At 38.7% G+C, this 18,101-nt stretch overlaps 1 pseudogene; it reads right to left on the bottom strand.

Moving 5' to 3' along the window:
• Positions 1–615: 615 nt before the first annotated feature.
• On the bottom strand, positions 616–2,821 carry LOC130857215 (lithostathine-like; annotated as a pseudogene).
• Between the last annotated feature and the right edge of the window lie 15,280 nt (positions 2,822–18,101).

Below are 18,101 nucleotides of genomic sequence, written 5' to 3'. Positions count from 1 at the left end.
AATTTATTTTTGGCTTAATTTTATAAAAGTCATGATCCAAGGTGGATTGCACATAAAAGGAAAATAATTGATCTTTTACAGCAAATGATTTCAGAAACATATTCTAAGTAATGTGGGACCCCATTAAGACTGTCTGTGTCACACCATCAGGAGGAATGGGTATTACACTGTGTGAGAAAGAAATGCCTTTGTATAACAGAATCCAAATTCTAAGGGGACAGGGCCTACATGCTAATCAGAAATACACTGGTGGGGATGTACATTCAGTCATTTTCCAAGAAGACTGGATAAAACTGGACAGAGGCCACCCCACCTTCTTCCCATTAAAAATTCTCCCTCAGAGTCTTGTTCTAAGAAAAAAGCACAAAAGTAGGTAAGTCTGGAATAAGATATTTATTACTGTTTTCCAAGATCTCAGGCCATGGAACACACACACACACACACACACACACACACACACATGCCTGAAATGAGGCTGAGAGACAAGAAAGGTCAGAATGAGGTGGTCAGGTTGTGGATGTGGGAGGATATACCCTTCCGGATGGGTCTTCACACTTGGTTCCAAGTCCATGATGAGCTGCACACTAGACTCAGGCTGCTGAATTCCCATCTGACCTAGCCCTTGAACTTGCAAACAAAGGGTAAATTCACAGAACAATCATAATGTCTCCACTTCAGAAACCCTGGAGACAAAGAAGAGCTCAAGTGAATGGGGCTTGTGGAGCTTGAGAACCCAATGGAGAGGCATCCCACATTCTGGCCTATGACTCAAAGGCTCTCCCTCATCTTCACTAGGGTCCCACTCCAGGGAAAAGAGACAGAAAGAAAGGAGATAAAAGGGGGATGGGAGCATAAAGCCAATATTACAGTTCCAGCCCAGGAGGATTCTCTGGAGATCAGACCAAAAATGGAGGATGAGGGGATGGGAAAGCCTGAGCAGAAGTGACCACCTCTGTTTCTTACCCGAAATTCTAAACAGGCTCCCACAGTTGCCAGGTATGAGCTGGTGGAGGGATTTGTCTCCCAGGCAACATAATTGAGTACATCAGTGATACTTCACTCCCATCCACTGGCATTGGGCTCAGTGCCCTGCAGAGCAGAGGACGGAGTCAGGTGAGGTAGAAATGCCTTTCAAGTGCCCTTGGCATGATTCCATCATCTGGAAGACCTGATCCCTCTCCCAGCATCATGGAACTAGCTCTGCTCTTCAAGGTGATGCCCCACAGCTCTGCTCTGGGAAACCCTCCCTAACTCTTTGCTTCTATTGGCAAATTCCAAAGCAAATAACGACAAAGACCAATGGACTTCCTCAGAGAAACTCATCACTGTGTGAACTACTCTTGGTGGTACATTTGTGATTATCCTCTTATATCCAAGACAACATCTGTTTTATAAGGGAAAAATGCATCAATCCTGAATTTTCATTTAGCACTTACTAAGCATGTCAGGTGCAGACTCAGGAAAGCTCAGAGAACTTAATTACAAGGCATGACATGTGAATCGTGTAAAAGCTTGACAAGAGGCAGATTAACTTTAGCTGGAGACTGGAGACCTGCACAGAACTCAGCTCTTCAGCTGGCCTCAAGGCCCTTCATTCTCCAATTACCCCCTTTATCTCTACATAATTTCCTAGGCAGGCACAGGGGACAGGGAGGGGTCTGGGTGACCATAGCATCTTGGGACGAAACAGATTAGAGGATGAAGTGCACCTCTGTGGGGTCATGGAGTCCAATCCAGAGGTCTGAGGGGGTTTTCAAACTGTTCTGGACCAGGGAGGCCACGAAGGAGCCCTCAGCCCCACTGAGCACAGACACAAGGTTTCCTGAGGGCCTCTACTGGCAGGCCTTCTGTGTGGAGAAGGGAGAGACTGAGGAGGAGCTGGAGACCCCCACGGGGAGGGCAGGGCTGAGGTAGGTGAGAAGGGGTGTGTTTGCAAAAGATGAGGTGCTCATTCTTGTCTCAAGAAACTCTTGAGAATGGAGACCCCTGGCCCCACAACCTGGTCTCTAATTTGCTTCTCCTTACCACCCCTAAACGCAAATCCCAGAATTCACGTCTGCATCCATCCGTTCAGGTTTTAGGTGTTATAGACAAGGCGTAGCAGTAGGACGCATAGGCCATGGAGCCTTTGGGACAGCTGATCCATGCAGAGGGCAGTTCCTTCTGGGAATCTTCCCCTGGGGAGGAGGAAATAAAGGAGGGTGATGGGGTGAAATGGAGAGAGGGGATTGGAGTGGGGATGTGACCCTGGGGAATATCTATGGTGCCAGTGCTTGGGGCAGTGACACCAAACTCCTGACAGCCTGTCACTACTGCCAACACTCTCAGGATTATTTAAAAATCATGAACTAGACCTGCTCATTGGGAGATGGTTTGTTTTCTTTTTATTCATCTTCTTTATTCAAAAGTCCAACCCGTCTCCCTTTTGGGCTGTTTCTACACTGGATCCTCTAATCATTCTCCTTCTACTCATCTCATTACTGGTCCTCTGTACTTCCCCTCCTTAATCACCCACATGAATTAGACTCTAATGGGAAAAGGGAAACCATCTCATCCCACTGTTACTGGACCACTGGGGTGCCTCCCTCCACTAGTTACCCTGAAGGAAGGAGTGATGTTGCAGGAATTGCAGGCATTATTGTATGGGGATGTACCATTACCATGGCAAGCACATGGGAGCTTTCCTCCTCTTCTTGGTCCTGAGAAAACACTGGGAGCTCAGTGCTAGAGGCAGAGAACTATCACCTTGGGCCTGAGCCAGGAGTATCAGGTAGGCGATCAGCATCCAGGACAGGCTGGAGGGGCCCATGGAAGGCAGCATTGTATCTGTGAAGTGCAGAGGCAACCAGAGAACTAAAGGAAGGGGGATCAGAGAGAACACATGAGAAACCCCCTTTCGTACCTTCTGTATTTTCCTGTGTCTGGCCCCCTAGGAGTAAATCCATCTTGGCAGCATCCTTCCCGTTCTATAGTTCTAGAATGAATTGGAAAATCTGTAAATCCTACTATACCTGAGACCTCCATGGACTGCCTTTTCCTGGTCTCTGAGCTCCTGTGTCCTTGTGTACCTTCCCTGAAATGTGTGAGGTAAAATACCTCTCACAGGTCTCATCTGTTCTCAGCTTTGGTTCAAGAAGATTCCTGCCATGTGGAGGAGTCTCTTTCCAGCAAAGCCTGGAAATTGCCAGAGATATTGCCTATGTCTCACTAGCAGGTCAGCACTTTTTCCAGGAACAAGTGAAGTTTATTCTTTCCCTGACTCTTCCCTGTTAGGCTACTGTGGCACAAAATGTGGTATTAACTTTTACATAGCACATCTACTGGAGTAGTTCTTCTGGTTGATGTCTCAAGTACTCACTCCTTAGGTATACACATGTATTTCCTTCTAACTGCAGTAAAATTAAATACATGTTGGATGATAAGTGGAGGTGAGAATGGGAATGACAAGTATCACAGGCAAGTGAGGTCAGAGAAGGAACTGAATGTAAGACGAGAATGGTGGTTCAGGGTTGCCTCTTCTACATGGTAGCTAGTTTTAAAGAAACTTCAGAATCACCTCACAAGTCAATAGATCTGCCAAAATATTAATGAAAATGAGATGTGGAAACTTGCCTTGCTTTCTTCTGAGAGATGGAAATTCCTTATTGGATAATGATAATGTGATATAATAAGCAGCAATGAAGGAATTTCAAACCTAAGGAGAATTTGAGTCAAATGATGCAGAGCCAAGAGAAGAATGAGTGAGGGGTAAGGAAGTGTCAGAGCAGGAGCTGGAACAAATGTTGACCTGATCCTACATTGTCCTTAATTTAGATCTCCACTGCCTCAAGATGTTCACTCCCCTGGGCTAAAGACAACTGCCTTTCAAGACCCTCACTTGGCTGTAGAAGAGTTATCCTTTCTTTTGCATTCTGCCTGGAAGGATGATCAGCTTCATGTGGGGGTACTGAGAAAACTTCCACAGTCAAGTTTACTTCTGAGTTGGCAATTTTGGCAAATATGAGATACATACTATATGGCTCAGGTTTGGTTTTGTTGTTGTTGTTGTTGTTGTTTTTTTTGGTCAGTCTGTGAATAGGTTAAGCTGGAATCCTCTAGAGACACTGACTATCATGTGTTTTTTATAAGTCAACCTTTGTGTTATGAAGTCAATTCAAAGGAGCTTGTAATTGATTTACATCCTCAGAATCCAAAAGTCAGTAGAACCCACAAATAATATAATAGGAAGAATAGGGAAGCCAAAAGATTCTTTGTTATAAAGGAAAAAAGAAATTACTTTACAAAAATATGTAAATGCAGCCTGTAACTATATTAATACTTAAAAAATAATAAATTATTGAAATATGATAGATAGGATGATTTGGGAAGTAATCTTGCTACAGAATAAGGATTATTTGAAAAAAAGTAAATAATTGCAATCAGAAACCCAGAAGAGACTACGTTTCTTGAATTCCAGAGAAACACAGCGTCGTGGAGAAAGATACCATTTTGATTAAAAGACTAAGAGATATAACAATCTAATCCAGTGAGCAAATTTTAATAGGGTCTTGATTAATAAAGTATGCCTTTGGGGGACAATTGTGAAATATGAATATGAACTCATTTTTGATAATGACAACATTTTCATATTTCTTTCTTGTGGTAACAGTGTCATACTTAAATAGACAGGCACCTTGCCCTCCAATTTCTTTACTGACTTTAAGGTGAGTGACTGAAAATTCCAAACCTTTCTTTGCTCTAAATATGGGTGTGTCTTAAAAATGTATTATGTTAATAGCTTTTCCAAGGCTCTGAGCTGTGTGTGTGACCATATTCCCCAATCCTGGAAAAACCAAATGGTTGAAGATAGATCTGTGCCATACTATCCAATTTGATGACTGAAGGCAAGTGACACAGATCCAAGCTGGTCTATAGCTCAGTAAGTGCTCAATGTGTCTTTTTTTCTTCCACCTATCAGAGCACAACCAGCTACTCACTAGCCATTGCTTTAAAGTTGCTCACATTGGTAAAGAGGGCTGAATTCATGGGGTTAGAAGGAATGAGACGAGGGCATTGCTGCGTTTTTGACCTATTTTAAATAAATCGACCTACTTTTCCTAAATATAAAAAAACAGGAAAAAATATCAAACTACTATTAATTTGACTGCTTGTTATTAAATTAAAAGTGATAACATTCCCCAGGGGAGGGTCACATCCATGGGAAAACCAGAGGACAAAAAGGGGAATAGGTGAACCTTATTCCCTCTACTGAAAGTGTCCTGTGTGTCATTCTATTACCAGAATTTCAGGAATGATAAAAGACAAAAATCAAACAAAAAAAGCAAACAACCTTCCCTCTAAGAACCAGAAGATGGACTCAATGATTTAATAATAAAAAGTACCAGTCCTTTAAGAAAATAAGGTCATTTTTAGTGATATCTCTCAGCAATGTGTTGCCAAGAGAGCTGAATGATTGAGCATGAGAGGAAACTCTTGGCTTTTAGCTTCAAGAGGATTTAAGTTCTCAAGCAGATGGGATTTTGATCACATCAGCAGGTTGATGTGAGAAGTCTTGAAGTCTTTCCAAGGCTGGTCTGATTTTGTAACTCACCAATTTATCACCGTTATTATCCTTTGTACAGCTTTAACTAAACAATGTGTATAATCTGGAAGAGGAAATGGACTAGAAGTTGGTAAACTGGATTTTGATTTCTTCTATACGTCCTCTTAGCTATGTGTCTGCCCTTACTCTTTAAGACAGCCTTCCAATGCCCTTTCCAGCTTAGGAAGGAGTTTTCCAAACCCTGGAAGTTATTGAAAACCACTCCCCCAATCCATATTTTCTAGTTCCAGCTTTATTTATACTTTGTTCCTGTTTTCTACTACTCCCTAGATCTTTGCTGTGGATAAAACCTTGAACTCTCTTCCTGGTATCTGTTTTATGTGCTTTCCCATTTGGGTTAAATGATCTATAATGACACTCAGCTCTAACACTCTATAATACATTATATAAGACAAAAAATGCTTGGCAAAGCATTAAACATTAACATTCTAAGTTACAGACCCAGGAAGTATTCAGTTGGGTTGTTATTTGTTTAGAATCTATACTTCAAATGATCCTACACTTATTTATTCAATTAAACAGATTTAGTAGTCCACCACAAGTCTTTATGCAGTATTCAAAGGGCAATATATTTTGTGTCCAGGTGCATGACTATGGTGGTCTCAGTGCCTGACTTCAGTGGATGTGTGCCTGCACATCTGCACTGGTGGCTTTGTGAGCACAAGCCCTGAGGCACACTCTGGATGACTGCCTGCATTCTCATGGTTGAGGCTGGGCCAAGGGCAGTGCCGTCAACAGTACTTTGTGAGCTTGTGCAACTGGTGACAGGCAATACCACGAAGCACACTTCCCAGTGGACAGCTCCTATGGAGGAATAGTAACTGGCTGCTCTCCCAGTGGGAGTGCTCCACTCCAGCCTATGTCACACCAAAGCTCAGAAATGGATATGGGAGCTTCTACTCCAACAGCTGGGGAGCTTATCCTGTCCCCAATATGGCTATGACAACCACAGAGCAAGAAGGAGAAGCTGCTCAACATAAGTGAAGGCACTGGTCACCACAACAACAATCACACCCCCTATCTAGGGGATATGCCCAGCACACACTGAGGAAAGATGTGGAGGCATCCATATATTCAATAAAAAATAGTCCTCACACCAAAAACACAAGACTCCCGCAGGCTACACAGGGATGCACCCACTTAAAAATAGCCCTACAAGATCACAGTAGATAACTGTTTCTCCTAAATTTACAGAGTCCGAGAAATGTAAGTAAAATAAAAAACACAGGAAGCACTACCAATTAAAAGAACAAAATAATTCCTTTGAAAGAATGAACAGTGAAACAGACCTCTACAGCCTATTAGAGCCTGAGTTCAAACAGGAAGTAATAAAAACACTGAAGGAATTAAGAAATGCAATCAATATAATCAGAAGGACCTAGAAACATAAAGAGGAATGATTTAAAATTAGAAAACTCATTTTCCAAGACCAAAGCTGAGCTAAAGGCAATAAATGGCAAACTAAATAATGCAGAAGAATGAATAAGTGATCTGGAAAATAGAATAATGGAAATCACTCAATAATAACGGCAGACAGAAAGATAGGTAAAGAAAAATGAAAGCAATATATGAGACCCATGATGCAATATAAAGCATGCCAATCTATGCATAATAGGGACCCAAAAGTAGAAGAAAGAGAAAATGGTATTGAAAATGTATTTGAAGAAATTATGGATGAAAAATTCCCAAACCTAAAAGCAGAAATAGATATCCAGATACAGGAAGCACAGAGGGTCCCAAACAATATGAATGTAATAAACCTACATCAAAACATATTATAATTAAAATAACAAAAGTTATAAAGAGAAGATTCTAAAGGCAGCAAGAAAAAAAAATAGTTAATTACAAGGGAATTCACATAAGGCTATCAGCTGATCTCTCTACAAAAACATTGCAGGTCAGAAGGAAGTGACAAGATATACTTAAAGTCCAGACAGAGAAAAATGTGCAACCCAACAAAACTATTGTTTAGTATAGAAGGAGAGATAAAGGACTTCTCAGATAAGCAAAAACTAAAAGAATACAGCAACACTAAACATATCCTAAAAGCAATAGTGAGAGGTCTTTCTCTATAAAAAAAAGAGGAAAGAATCTAGAGGAAAGAGAATATCACAGTTGGAAAGTAAATCACTTATGTAAGCCAGCACACAGATTTAAAAAAAATTGTGAGAGTGATGATAACAACAATGAACAGCAAAAGGATAAACATGAAGAGGTAAAATAGGACATTGAAATCATCAAATATGTGGGATGGGAGTATGAAAGGGTAGATTTTTTTTAAAGAATGTGCTTTAGTCTATATGACTACCAGTCTAAAGCACGTAGACACAGTAATGGGTTAATGTACTTGAAAAACAGGGTAACCGCAGATCAAAAACATACAAGAGATCCACAAAAACCAAAAAGAAGAGGATACAAGCATAATACAAAAGAAAACCAACAAACCACAAAATGAAAAACAAAAAGAAAAAGAAAGGAAAAAGGAAGAAATACAAAATCAACTGGAAAACAAGGTTTAAAATGGCAGTAAAATCCTACCTATCAATAATTACTTAAATGACAATGGACTAGGTAAAAGACCTGTACTCAGAAAACTATAAGACACTAATGAAAGAAATCAAAGATGACACTAACAGATGGAGAGATATACCATGTTCTTGGATTGGAAGAATTTTAACATTGTGAAAATGACTATGCTACCCAAAGCAATTTACAGATTCAGTGCAATCCCTGTCAAATTATCAGTGGCATTTTTCACAGAACTAGAGCAAGAAATTTTACAATTTGTATGGAAACTCAAAAGATCCTGAATAGCCAAAGCAATCTTGAGAAGGAAAGACAGAGTTGGTGCAAACAGGCTTCCTGACTTCAGGCTATACTACAAGGCTACAGTGATCAAGACAGTATGATACTGGCACAAAAACAGAAATATAGGTCAATGGAACAGGATAGAAAGCCCAGAGATAAACTATGGTCAACTAATCTATGACAAAGGAGGCAAGGATATATAATGGAGAAAAGGCAGCCTCTTCAATAAGTGGTGCTGGGAAAACTGGACAGCTACATGGAAAAGAATGAAATTAGAACACTTCCTAACACCATACATAAAAATAAACTCCAAATGGATAAAAGACCTAAATATAAGGCTAGACACTATAAAACTCCTGGAGGAAAACATAGGAAGAACACTCTTTGACATAAATAACAGCAAGATCTTTTATGATCCACCTCCTAGAGTAATGGAAATAAAAACAAAAATAAATAAGTGGGACCTAATGAAACTTCAAAGCTTCTGCACAGCCAAGGAAACTATAAGCAAGATGAAAAGACAACCTTCAGAATGGGAGAAAATATTTGCAAATGAATCAACAGACAAAGGATTAATTTCAAAAATATATAAACAGTTTATCCAGTTCAATATCTAAAAACCAAACAACCCAATCAAAAAATGAGCAGAACACCTAAATAGGCATTTCTCCAAAGAAGACATATGGGTGGCCGAGCGGCACATGAAAAGCGGCTCAACATCACTAATCATTAGAGAAATGCAAATCAAAAGTACAATGAGGTATCACCTCACACCGGTTAGAACGGGCATCATCAGAAAATCTACAAACAGTAAATGCTGGAGAGGGCGTAGAGAAAAGAGAACTCTCTTACACTGTTGCTGGGAATGTAAATTGATACAGCCACTATGGAGAACAGTATGGAGGTTCCTTGCAAAACTAAAAATAGAGTTACCATATGACCCAGCAATCCCACTACTGGGCATATACCCAGAGAACACCATAATTGAAAAAGACACAAGCACACCAATGTTCATTGCAGCACCATTTACCATAGCCAGGACATGGAAGCAACCTAAACGTCCATCAACAGATGAATGGATAAAAAGATGTGGTACATATATATAATGGAATATCACTCAGCTGTAAAAAGGAATGAAGTTGGGACATTTGTAGATACATGGATGGGCCTAGAGACTGTCATACAGAGTGAAGTGAGTCAGAAAGAGAAAATCAAATATCGTATATTAACACATATATGCGGAATATAGTAAAATGGTACCAATCAACCGGTTTGCAAGGCAGAAATACACAGATGTAGAGAGCAAACATATGGACACCAAGTGGGGAAAGCGGGGAGGGTTGGGGGGGAATGAACTGGGAGATTGGGATTGCCAAATATATTTTACTAATAAGAAGAAAAATATCAAATTATACACTTTCAATATATGCAGTTTATTGTATGTCAACTGTTTCTCAATAAAAGTTCTTTAAAAAAAAGTCAATGGACTAAATGCTCCAATCAAAAGACATATAGTAACAGACTGCATAATAAAACAAGACCTACAATATGCTGCCTACAAGAGAACCACTTTAGGGCAAATGATACATATAGATTGAAAGTGAAGGTGTGGAAAATGTTATTTCATGCAAATGAAAATGACAAGAAAGCAAGGTTAACAATACTCGTATCAGACAAAATAGACTTTAAAACAAAGCCCATAAAGAAAGATAAAGAAGGACATTATATAATGATAAAAGGATCAATATAAGAAGAGGATATTACATTTGGTAACATATATGCACCCAATACAGGAGCACTTGATATATAAATTAAATACTAAAACCTTGACAGGCAGGGTCAACTCCCCTATTCAGCCTTGAAGCAGTTACAAAAATGGACCATCACCCTTCTGCTTCCCATAAGAATATAGAAGTAAAATCTCTGAAGGGGGAATGAAACAGGAGAGAAGGGGCCAGGGCACAACCTTTGAAAGAATGACATACCCTGAGGACATGACATAAACTGATTAGAACCAAATGGGTCCAAGATGGCAGACAAGTCGACTTCCAGGCTCCATGATAGTTCCAAGGCTAACCATGAGGATCAAAAAGTGGGCAGTGGCCCAATTCCTGGAAATCCCCACCCCTTCCTGAAATAGCTGGAATACTCCACCCACTCATTATCCTATGAAATTACACACCCTTGCAAAAACTGACAACCCCCATAACCTGATGCCTTTCTTACCTTCTGAGATGGCCCACACTCTGTCTGCAGAGTGTGTTTCTCTCTAAATAAATCTCTAAATAAACTTCTTACCTATCAAAAATATATAAATAAATAAAATATATACTAACAGACATAAAAGGAAAAATTGATGAAAATACAGTAATACTAGGAGACTTTAACACCCCACTACATCAATGGATGAAGCTTCAAGACAGAAAATCAATGAGACAACAGAGATTTTAAATGACAAAATAGAACAATTAGCCTTAATATTTTCAGGATATTAAATAGGAAAACACCTAGGATACACATTCTTTTCAAGTGCACATTGAACATTCTCTAGGATAGACCACACAGTAGGATATAAAATAATCATCAACAAATTTAAAAGGACAGAGTTTATTTTAAGCCTCTTTTCTAACCAGAATGGCATGAAACTAGAAATCAACCACATAAAGAGAAATGAGAAAAAAAATTGATAACATGGTAACTAAACAACATGCTACTAAAGAACCAATGTCTCAACTATGATATCAAAGAGGAAATTAAAAAAATACCTTGACACAAATGACAATGAAAATGCAACCATACCAAATCTATGGGATGCAGAAAAAGCAGTTATTAAAGGGAAGTTCATAGTGACTCATGCTTTCCTCAAAAAGCAGGAAAAATCTCAAATGAACAACCTAACCAACCACCTAAAAGAATTATAAAAAGAACAGAAAGAAGGAAGGAAATAATAAATATCAGAGAGAAAATAAAAAAATAGATACTAAAAAAAAATGGAAAAAATTAATAAAACCAAGAGCTGGGTCTTTGAAAGGGTAAACAAAATCACCAAACCTCTGGCCAATCTCACCATGAAGAAAAGAGAGAGGATCCAAATAAAATAAGGAATGAAACAGGAGAAATGAAAACTGATACCTCAGAAATACAAAACAAACAAACAAACAAACAGCCAACAAACAAAACAGAGAATCACCGTTACACCGAAACCAGACAAAGACCCTACCGAAAAAGAACATTACAAGCCAATAACTTTCATGAATACAGATGCAAAAATTCTCAACAAAATAGTAGCAAACCAAATGAAAAACACATAAAAAGATCATACACCATGATCAAGTTGAATTCATCCTAGGGTCACAAGGATGGTTCAACATAAGAAAATCAATCAATGTGATACACCACATCAAAAACTACATGATCATCTCAACAGAAGCAGAAAAAGCATTTGATAAAATTCAACATCCACTACAGAGGGAACATATCTCAACATATTAAAGGCTATTTATAATGAACCCACAGCCAACATAATACTCAATGGCAAAAAGTGGAAAGCGTTCTTTCTAAAATGTGGAACAAGACAAGGATGCCCACTCTTACCAACACAGTATTGGAAGTCCTATCAACAGCGATTAGATAAGAAAAAGAAATAAAAGTTTTCCAAATTGGTAGGGAAGAGGTAAAATTGTCATTAAATGCAGATGGCATGATACTCTATATAGAAAACCCTAAAGAGTACAGACAAACTATTAAAATGGATAAACAAATTCAGCAAGGCAACAGGATACAATATTAGCCTACAGAAACCAGTTTCATTTCTTTACACTAAAAATGAAATATCAGAAAGAGTAAGAAAAGAAACAGTTCCTTTTCATATGCATAAAAATACTTAGGAATAAATCTGAGCAAACAGCTGAAAGACTTGTACACTGAGAACTATAAAACATTGATAAAAGAAATTGAAGATGACTCAAGGAAGTGGAAAGATATTCCATGCTCTTGGATTAGAGGAATTAATATTGTTAAAATGGCCATACTACCCAAAGTAATTTATAGATTTAATGAGATGCCTATAAAATTACCCATGACATTTTTCACAGAGCTAGAACACATAACCCAGAATTGTAAGAGCAATCCTGAGGGAAAAGAACAAAGCTAGAGGCATAACCCTTCAGATTTCAGACAATACCATAAGGCTATAGCAATCAAAACAGTGTGGTATTGGCATAAAAATGGACATATAGATCAAATAAACAGAATAGAGAGCCCAGAAATAAACCCACATACCTACAGTTAATTTTTTTTTAAAGCAAGAATATACAATGAGAAAAGATAGTTTCTTCAGCTAGTGGTGCTGGGAAAGTTGGACAGCCTCAATGAAGTTAGAACACTCCCTAACACCATACACAAAAATGAACTCACAATGGCTTAAAGACTTAAATATAAGATATGACATCATAAAACTGCTAGAAGAGAACATAGGCAAAACATTATCTGACATAAATCTTAGCAATGTTTTCTCAGGTCAGTCTCACAAAGCTAGAAAAATAAAAGCAAAAATAAACAAGTTGGACCTAATCAAACTTATAATATTTTGAAGAGCAAAGGATACTATCAACAAACTGAAAAAGCAACCTATGGACTAGGAGAAAACATTTGCAAATGATGGGGTCTACAAGAACTTAATTTCCAAAATATATGAACAACACAGACAACTGGATAACAAAAAACCAAACAACCCAATAAACAAATGGGCAGAAGACCTAAATAGATATTTCTCCAAAGAAGACATTCAGATGGCCAATAGGCACATGAAAAGATACTCAACATCACTAATAATTAGAGAAAATGCAAATCAAAGCTACAATGAGGTATCACCTCACACTGGTAAGAATGGCTATCTTTAAAGAGTCTACAAATAATAAATGCTGGAGAGGGTGTAGAAAAAAGGGAACCCTCCTACGCTGTTCATGGGAATGTACATTTGTGCAGCCACTATGAAGAACAGTACAGAGGTTCCTTTAAAAACTAAGAATAGAGTTACCATATGATCCAGCAATCCCATGCTTAGACATCTATCTGGAAAAGACAAAAACTCTAATATAAAAAGATACATGCACACCAATGTTCACAGAAGTACTATTTACAATACCCAAGACATGGAAGCAACCTAAGTGTCCATCAACAGATGAATGGATAAAGAAGATGTGACATATATATATATATATATATGTATATATATTTCATCCATAAAAAAGAAAGAAATATTTTCATTTGCAACAACATGGATAGACCAAGAGATTATCATACCAAGTGAAGTAAGTTAGGCAGAGAAAGGCAAATATTATATGACTCATTTATATGTGGAATCTAAAAATAATACAAATCAATTTATTTATAAAACAGCATCAGATTCACAGACACTGAAAACACTTGTGGTTACAATGGAGAAAGTGGGGAGGGATAAATTAGGAGTATGAGGTTAACAGATATAGACAACTATATGCATGAGTGATAAACAAGAAGAATTTATTGTATAGCACATGGAACTGCATTTACTGTTTTGTAATAAGTTCTAATGGAAAAGAATCTGAGGCTGTACACCTGAAACTAACAGAGCATTATAAATCAAATATAGTTATATAAAAATAAATAAAAAAACTTTTCTCATAAAAAATGAAGGAAAAGAAGAGGGAAAGAAAGACTCCCTTCTTATTATGGAGAAACAATTTTCTCACAAGCCCTTAGTGGACATATCTTACATATCTTTGGCTAAAGTTGGGTTGCAGTTCCAGTGTCCAGAAAAGGGATGGAAATTGCCCTAAATGTTTGGACCAATCAGAACATACTACCTTTCATGCAGAATTGGGGTTTTGTTAGCAGAATTTTAAAGAATAGTTGTCAAATCAATCAACATGTCTACTGTACTTACAGCCATGCAAAAGTTCCTTAGTGACTGATCACAGAAGATATTTTGCTAAATTCACTTATAGTCTTTTTTGCTGACCAATTTGTGACCTGAACCATGTTATAAATTTTCTTCCCTGGGTAACCTCTCATAAAGCTTTCCATCTAGAATTCTAGAACAGATGTAGGGAAGCAGTTTCCACCTTTGCTCCCCCTGTAACCATTCTGTCCCATTGAGCCCTCCATAATTTAATGCCTTTCAGGCTGTCCAGGGCTCTACTTCTTCTGACACAGTTGATAAAAAAAAAAGCCCATCCCTCCTAATATGTTTTAGCTCTTATTTCCTTTCTCTAAAAACTATTCCCCCTCAGTTTGAGTATGAAAAGATAGGGGTGTTCCAATTTGTATATCAGCCCCCAATGCATAAAATTTGTATGAGAATCTTTGTGTTATATCCAATACCTGAGTTCCCCACAATTCTCTCTTCCACAGTTCATATCCTGTTTGGTTGCTAAGAGCTCAAAGGTGCCTTGACTGAGATAGGACACAGGCTTCTTTTAGCCTGGCTTATTTGTATACAAGTTTAGGCTATTTGCATATAAGATGCTGACATACATTGTAACTCACTGAAGCAGAAGGGGATGTTTTTAGAAGGATATGGGTTTATCTCAGTGCACCCAAGTTTAGGGCATAACCAAGTCTCATGAAGGACTAGAAAAAGGAAGAACAAAGTCAGAAAGTGAGGTTACACTCTCCTTCATTTTCTCTCTTTATTTCACTGGGTTTGGTTCATACTCTTTGGTGTAGTCAGTTTCCATGCCTTGGGGATTATGGGCAGAGTAATCAAACATGGTTAACTCATTAGAGTTCTTCCAAACCTTCATTCCAGGGACTCAAAAGATTAACTACATTCCCGGTGAACAAATTCATTTTCAGGAGAATATCTGATTCGTGCAGCTAGGCCTGGGTATTCACCCTAGTCCAATTAGCTGGGGCAAGGAATTTGAGTCACTTGTTATTATGAGAGCTGTTCTCATCCCTTCAGTAGGCCCTGTGGACGAGACCTAGTTCTTAGAGAAAGGGGCCAGGAAGGCATCCCAACAGAAGTTTACTGCAGCAAAGAAGACAACTATCACAGCCTTTCCTTCTGACCTTGGCTTGTTCTCACACCTAGATTCCTTTCTTGTATGTTGCCCCAGGTAGCATGTCTGCTTCTGACCTTGGACTGTCCTCCAGACGTGCAGGAGTTGTCCAGCTGGCTGTTGTACTCACTGTTCTCATGGTATGTAATCAATCTCAATACTTTGAGAACAATGTATTTACCCTATCCTGATTTGGATATCTGCCAGTCATGGGGAGCCAAAGAAGAGGACAAAACCTTTTCCTCAGTTGGATCAGTACATCCCCACAAGCTCCTGGGTCTCTGGTGGTGCCTCTACAATTGATTTTACTGTCCATCTAGAGTTTGGGAGGCAAAACAATTTAATAGTAATAGCAGACACAAAGAGTATCTGGATAAGAGTCAGGTGAACCAAAGGATCCTAATATCCTTGAATGTAACTTGGTGATTCATGCCTTTTAGTTTTAACAGAGTCCTTACCTCTTCATCTTCAAGCATCCTACTACCAAACCAATTTTGTCTATTCTTCCAAAGTAGTTTTTAGAGTGCACCTCCAGGGAGTCCCCTGCACCCCAGCTGCATAGGTCTGTGCTACAATTGATGAGCATGTTTGGTACTTAGATTTATTTATGGATTTCTGCTTCATGTCTAAAGAAGCAGAATTCCCCCAAATCTCATTCCTTTGAACATTCATTCATGAGCTAGTCCTAGATTTGTTTAGTTTTGTTGGCTGTAAATATTTTGGAAATGCTCCTTGCATGGTTGAGTTCAGGAAACACTGTTATGCAAAGTTAAGTAAGTTTCTGTATTGCAGGGCTTTTCTGAGATTTTGTGTGCAAATGCATGAAAATGAAGGAAAGTAATAGGGTTTGGAGTTCATCAGGCATTTGGTCATAGGTTTTTGTAGGCAAGTTTGTATATCTCTACTTGGCAGAAATACCTGTATATAGATTGCTAGGTTAATTCAGTTTTAATAATACTCTAAAGCACCGTTGTTCAAATCATAGGCTGCAACTTATTGGTGTCTGAAATTATTAAATCAATTTAGTGGGTAACAACTAACACTTTTTTTCTATACACAAGGAGAATAGTATAAAATACTCCACAGTATATTGCACAAAGAGAATAAATAATGTTTTGTGAAATTTTTATTTCAGTTTTCAGCATATGATTGATTGAAAAGTGTTGAAATATAAACTATATTTCTTATTGTAAGTATCAGTCAAAAGTTTGAATGTCACCACTATTCTAAACAGCAGGCTTTTAGGTAACTGTGGGAGGATTAAACAAACTACCACTAGGGGGAGAGTCGGCCCAGCACTAGACCTTAGTGCTGGGAAAAATTAGAGGCAGGAGCAGGCTGTTTCTAAATACAGCGGGGATTAGAGAAAAACACTAGGAGGAAAAAAAAAGTAATCTATTCCTGCATCCTCTAAGAGTTAATGTTTGCTGCAATTGCACAATTCAGGGAATAGAAGGAACACATCTCGCAAATGGAAATGCAAGGTGTGCAATAACACAGGGGTCCGAAATGGGTTGCTGAGCTATGTCCCTAAGCAAGTAGAGAGGCAGGAGTGTGTTGTGCAGAGTGCTCTACACAGGAGTGAGTCAGAGAGACCTGGGACTCGAGGGCTCCTGATCCTTCAGAAGCAATGAATCATGTGAATGACCAGAGAGCCACTTGTCTTGTTCCCCTCTTGGCTACTCAGAATGAGGGTGCTTCCTTTGTGTTGAGGGCCACCCCCTTGGTGTGGGTCATGGAGAAGGCAGGTCATGGCGCCCACTACAGAAGTGAGGGTGACAGATATCCTCCACCTCCCAGTTCTCTGGAGTCTAGAGCCCTGGTATGTGATGGAGGCATGACAATGGGTCGTCTAGCCAGGCAGTGGACAAAGAGAAAGAAGCAATCAGAGATCATCACCAGTGGGTATGGCGCTGGGGACCCTGCAGTGCTGGCAGTGAGGGTTCAATGGTTATGGCTCACATAGACCTTCATCATCAACTTGTTCTAACTACATGGTCTCGCTTTTAGCTGCCAGACTTTCCCGGTTCCTTCTTGGTGTCCAGACCTGGTGCCCCAGCCTCCCAGTGAAACTTTGCTCCAATGAAGAATCCTTATATTTTATTTTTACTTTTTAGCATTTTCAAGGTATATTTGAGGTGTAGTCAAGGTTATATATTTAAAGTTCATTTAAAAATTGATGTCCTGACCTGCACATGTACCCAATGAAATCATCAAAACAATCCCTATAATACACATAGCCATCACCCTGAAGTTTTCCTTCCCCACCGGCACTTCTTTCCCTCAACTTCTCCAATCCCTCCAATTCAAGGCAACCACTGATCTTCATTCTGACACTATAGATAATTTTAACTTGCATTTTCTTGAATTGTATATAAGTGGAACAATACATGGTATGATTTCCTCCCTGGTTTCTTATACTCAACATTTTTATTTCAAGATTCATTCATACTATTGCTTGTTTCAATACTTCATTTATTTTCATTGTTCAGTAAATTCTATGGTGTATGTGTGGCACAGTTTATTCGTCTATTGAGAGACATTTCAGTGGTTTTCAGTTTTGTGTATTATAGAGTAGCTGTGAATATCTGTGAATATTAGTGTACAAATCTATGTAGAGACAAATACTTTCATCTATCCTGGGTAAA

The sequence above is a fragment of the Hippopotamus amphibius genome, chromosome 7 (genome assembly GCF_030028045.1).
Source record: "Hippopotamus amphibius kiboko isolate mHipAmp2 chromosome 7, mHipAmp2.hap2, whole genome shotgun sequence".
Classification (NCBI taxonomy): Eukaryota; Metazoa; Chordata; class Mammalia; order Artiodactyla; family Hippopotamidae; genus Hippopotamus; species Hippopotamus amphibius.
The sequence above is the reverse complement of the archived record's forward strand: the minus strand, read 5'-3'. Positions and strand labels throughout refer to the sequence as shown.